This window comes from Biomphalaria glabrata, chromosome 9 (genome assembly GCF_947242115.1).
Source record: "Biomphalaria glabrata chromosome 9, xgBioGlab47.1, whole genome shotgun sequence".
Lineage (NCBI taxonomy): Eukaryota > Metazoa > Mollusca > Gastropoda > Planorbidae > Biomphalaria > Biomphalaria glabrata.
In genome coordinates, this window is record NC_074719.1 from 41,299,376 (window position 1) to 41,304,848 (window position 5,473).

Here is a 5,473-nt window from a genome sequence, read left to right on the forward strand (position 1 = left end):
GGTTTTTTTCTGCTGTATAATGTCATTATGTTTAAGCTCAGTGTTACCCAACCTTTTTCCTCAACGGAACACTTCGCACACTATGTTTATTTAGCGGAACATTTCGCACACTATGTTTATTTAGCGGAACACTTCGCACATTATGTTTATTTAGCGGAACACTTTGCTTATAGTCAGAAAGCTTAATACACGTGGTGGCTTACTAGTTAATTATTCTAGTAGTTCGTTGAGTTCATCAGAGCACAGTTTGGGAAGCATTGCTTTTTCGTATATACGCTATATCCCTATACTGTCGAAAGAAAAAGTAAACACGTTGTTATATTTAATGACCTATTTTGGGTTTGGGTTGCTCTGCGTAAAATCTAGAACTCTGGGAGTTTCCCTCTGACGTAGAGGATCAAAGTTATAACGGGAGTCTCCTTTGAAACTGGACTCCATTTTTTTAAAGACGATACCTTCTTTTGTTTTTGTTGTTTCTCTTATATATAAAGTATAATGTAGGAATATGTTTATAGTCTGTGCATGTATGTATGTATCTAGTATGTCCTGAGATAGAAATCAAAACCGTTTGACCAATCTTGATAAAACTTGGCATACATATTCCTTAGATCAGTGATGCCCAACCTAATTCGGCCCGCGGGCCGTTTATAATTTCCGACACTCGTCTCGCGGGCCACATGAACGAAAAGTTATAAAATGAAATGAAATTTTTCTGAAACTATTTTGGTAGAAACCTATGGATTTGATACTTAATTAATAGTTTTTTTGACAATTATATTTTTTTTACGCGTTCGACATCATCATCAGGATGGCTGCCTGGTCGTGCGGTTTGCACGCTGGACTGTCGTTCAGATTTATCGATGGTCCCGGGTTCAAACCCTGCCCGCTCCCATCCCCCGTCGTCCTGCGGGAGGTTTAGACTAGGAAGTAATTATCTTCAACTCTGAAGGAACATCCGAAACATGTAAAACATTTTACAAACATTGTATCTCTTTACTTAAATGTGAGCAACGCCGGCTCATGTTGTGGTCTCTTTTTGATAATTATTTCCATGGATCCTCCAATATCTAAGCAAAGTTTAACAATCTTTTATTCGAGGCTCAAACCAAGAATGCCACCATATTAATTTTATAATGCTGATTTTTATGTTGTTGTTTTATCAAACAGCCAGACACTTTCTTTATAAAATAAATATATTGGCTTATTATCCTGTTCATAAACACACAAATGTTAAAGATCATGACACCAATCCATCAGAGAAAAGGTGGGGACCAAAACGTTTGGAAGGTAGATTTCTACACTTAGTGCCGACGTTGCGGCGGGCCGGATGGAACCACGTCGCGGGCCGGATTTAGCCCGCGGGCCGTAGTTTGGGCATCACTGCCTTAGATCATATCGGAAACCGTATTGTATGTTTTAAGTCCCTCTCACAACCGGAAAGCCCTAAACTAAATAAAGAATACCTGACTTTATCTCTATTAAAGAAGAAGCATTTAACAAAATTCATTTTCATATTATTTTTTATTATAATATAATAATAATAATCTTTATTGTCCGTATGAAAATTTGTCTTACAATTTGTGCATTACACCAAACAAAAAAAAATTATAACTATAAGAAACCAAAGCTTATATATCAATATGTCGGCTAAACGGGTAAACCCATTTTCACACTCTACTTTCATTTTCGAGCCAAACCAACAAAAAATAATGTTTCGGAAACAATAGCCATGTTTGGCAATTCCTAATACCCAAACCAAGGCCCGCAGTAAGTGCTCCTTCTTTCCTAGTGCCATTAGAGAATGCTATGGGTTGCCTGAATCAGCCAGGAAAACCAACGACTTAGCAGAGTTTTTTTATGAACGTGCATGACTAAATTTACAAAGCTTATATCAGCTCTCTATCTGTCTGTCTGTTTGTCCGTCTGTCTGATTCTTTCCCTCCCTTTCCCATTCTCTTATCAAGTTGAAACTTTGCAGGATAATTCATTGTACCTAACAAAACAAGAATTAATAAACACAAATCAACCAATTATTTGATAAACCATAGGTAATTATTTATTTTCCTTCATAATGAACTAAGGGGAATAAATGCTACTTAATGCGAGATGTGGATGTATCCATGGGTTTATTTCCCTTATTACGTTTTGACATGTTTTTTTTCTCCCGCTTCTCATTCTCGGATCAAGTTGAAAAAAAAATAACTAATTAGTTAATCAATTGTTAGTAACTTAATTTTGTTTTAAATAACAGAATCAGTTAAAGCCTGCCATCTTGAGATAAATAGCAGTAATAAGAGGTTCTTTCCCTCAGATAAGCTCAGATATATTTAAAGTATTCTTTTTTCTTTTGCTTTTGAAGTAACGTTTGTAATAATTAAGACAACGTCTTACAATAATAGCGTTGCCTACTTCTCACTCGCACCCCCCCCCCACATTATAAACCAAAACAAAAGTTGTGGGGAAATTAAAATGACAACACATTAGTTTCGAAGAGATTTATCAGATTTAATTATCAAAATGATAAAATTATAATAGTGTAACATTGTTTTATCCTTGAGGAAATGTTCCTACAATTATGCATTACAGTAAAATTTAACATTATAATTAGTATTAAACAATATATACATTTATTCTGCATTGTAATTTAAAAAAAAAAAAAAACACCTACAAGTTTTATTCTATTCAATCATTTAGTATTCAAGGTTACAAAGACCTCTTTGTCTGTTATTTCTTCTTGATTATCGATTTCACGTTAAAATAAATTATTGCCAATGTATAGGCCTACTAATTACTAAGGCACTATGCTACGTTTCATTGGGGATAATTTCGCTGGAAGAATACACTTAGGCCTAACACATATGTAATTTGTGTGAATAACTTAGCCAGGGTCTAAGATGTGTTTGGAATACTTTTATCTACTTTGCAACTTATGAAACATGTTTTTAAGCTTTGTTTTAGAAGATTATTTCGGGCGGCTACGCAGTTTTAGCTGTAATCTACTTTTTTTTCACACTTATCTTATCTTATAAGTTACAGACGTTTCTTTAAAATAAGAAGCTAATTACGCCCTAAGCGTGTGCGTGTGTTAATCTAATCATAATTGTTAATAAGAGACTTAAACTCTGCTAAGTCATTGGATTTGCTGACTGATTCAGGCATCCCATTCCATGCTCTAAAGGCACTAAGGAATAAAGAGCTCTTATAAGAATTTGTCCTAGCATATGGAATAAGAAATGCCCTTTATCCTTGTAACTTTCTGAGTTTTCATTAGGTTGTGGCTTGACTTAGGTGTTATCACTTTCCTGAGTCTCAAATGTATGCCCCGAGGATTTCTGTTTGTACGCATCGGGGTCCTCTTACTGTTATGTATTATCGTTTATGTCAGTAAACCTGTATAACTATCAAGGTGGTCCTCACGCTGTATAACATTACATGTCCTAATTAATAGCCTATTTATAGTTTATAAAAAAAATATTAAAACAAAAATGATTTTTTTTTATTTCCTTATTTTTAATATTTATCATTATGTATCTAACGAAAGTGTTATACTTCATTTTTTTTACAATTATAAAACATTTTTTAAAAAAGTATTTAGTTAGGCTTATGTGTTATCCGAAAACAAAAGATTGAGATCCGTCTTTTTCTGACCCAATGGTCATGCACTTTACCTGAGATGACGACACATCGCCTTGTGCTACGTTTCTTGTCTAGATACATTGCAAGTAGAAAAAGAGCCTAGTTCTGCTATGCTGGTGTCAGAATAATCAATGCGTGAAATTCCAAGGCTTGGGGACTTTCCCGGTAACAGTTTTCAAAACGGGGTCTTCATGAAGGTAAAGTGGCCACCATTTTTACTGTTATGATATTTATGTCGTATTTTATCCATTTAAACTGAATCTACTAGTATTGCTTGAAAGAGATTAGTACAAATAAACTATTTACATCTATAGGAAAGCAATGTTAACAATGATTTCGATTCTGTACTATTATTACCTTGCTACCAATCAACTACAATATAAATCTAATGCAGACTTACTAATTGTTGCTGTTTAATTATTCCTCAGATTTAATTTATATCATATTCTGTTTTAATGGTGTTTGTAATAGATATGCTCACTTGCAATTAACCTATTAGAAAGCTCATTGGATTCCCGGTCTGTTACTGTTTTAAATGTCACTTGGTACAAATTGACATTTGTTTACAAATTGAAGAATCGTCCAAGTAGACACTCAGCTTGTCATTGTGTTGGATGTGTCGTGTCTAAATGTGACACAAACAAAATGACGAGCTTTGTTAAATGTTTTATTTGTTAGAGATAATCCAGTAGTTACACTCATAGGGAAAAATCCTATAGTTTTTCTTCCCACACACAACACAGTATTTAAACTTAAAAAGGCCCTAATCTATTTGAGATATTGGGCCCTTTGGGGTTCCTTTTATAAAGTTTAGATAGTATATATCATTGCAAAATATTTCTTGGGGGCCCTAAGCTATAGCTTGTGTTGCCTATAGATAAATCTGGCCCAGTTCAGACACTATGTAATAGTGTCTCCCTGAATGGAAGGATGGGGCACCAATGATAAATCTTTCACCATTTCTCGCCATCTGTCTCATTTCTCTGTTCTAATGCTTGATGAAGTTATCTTTTTAAATTCATATTTATTGTGTCAGTCTTACGCTTTTTTCCATAGTCATTTTTTTTCTTTCCATACAAGTTTCCGAATTTAGGGAAACAATAAAATGTAAGAATTTTTAAGATAGATAGATAGATAGATAGATAGATAGATAGATAGATAGATAGATAGATTAGATTAGATTAGATTAGATTAGATTAGATTAGATTAGATTAGGATAGATCCGGGGTCGGCAACCTGCGGCTCGCGAGCCACATGCGGCTCTTTGGATGAGAAGCTGCGGCTCTTTGGTTCATACGCAAATATTATTTATTTTATCGAAAAAAATTTTTTAATAGTTCTGAATAGTTTAACGAGAATTAGGCACCGATTCTATATAGCAGACGCCCCTCGCGTCGTCACTGTTGTCAGTCCGTCAGAAGCTCTCGAATGACGCCATCGTCGGAGGTTTCTATGTAGGTTTCAATTCATTTTCAACGGCGTCTTCACCACGTTCTTTGGCTGTTACGTAAAGTTTGTTCTTTCAAGTAAATGAGTAAGAAGCGATTATCTTCTCAAACTTAGAAGCAATCTACAAGTAATGCTAATCTGGCAAGCTTTGTGGTACCACTAGAAATTGCACAAAAAGGCAAACCATTTACAAATAGTGAGTATTTCAAAGATTGCTTCCTACGTGCATCTTAAGAACTGTTTCGTGATTTCAAAAACAAACCAGAAATCTTGAAAAAATATTAAAAGATTTACCATTCTCTGCTAAAACAGTTGAAGATAGAATATTTAAAATGTCTTCAAATGTAAAGTTTTCAGGTGGAAGATATTCAACTTTCTTTTGTCCTAT

The 5,473-nt window shown here is 34.4% G+C and overlaps 1 protein-coding gene across 3 annotated transcripts in view; it reads left to right on the plus strand.

Annotated features, from left to right (window-relative positions):
* The first annotated feature begins 3,623 nt into the window (after window positions 1–3,623).
* LOC106058368 (ankyrin repeat domain-containing protein 50-like) overlaps window positions 3,624–5,473 on the plus strand; it is an 11,615-nt gene continuing 9,765 nt past the window's right edge. For 2 of the 3 annotated variants that reach the window (XM_056041753.1, XM_056041754.1), the window contains exon 1: window positions 3,624–3,833. The gene's annotated coding sequence lies outside the window, so the exon portion shown is untranslated. Of the gene's footprint in view, window positions 4,744–5,473 lie in introns of all 3 variants that reach the window. The other variant, XM_056041752.1, reaches the window with a different exon arrangement.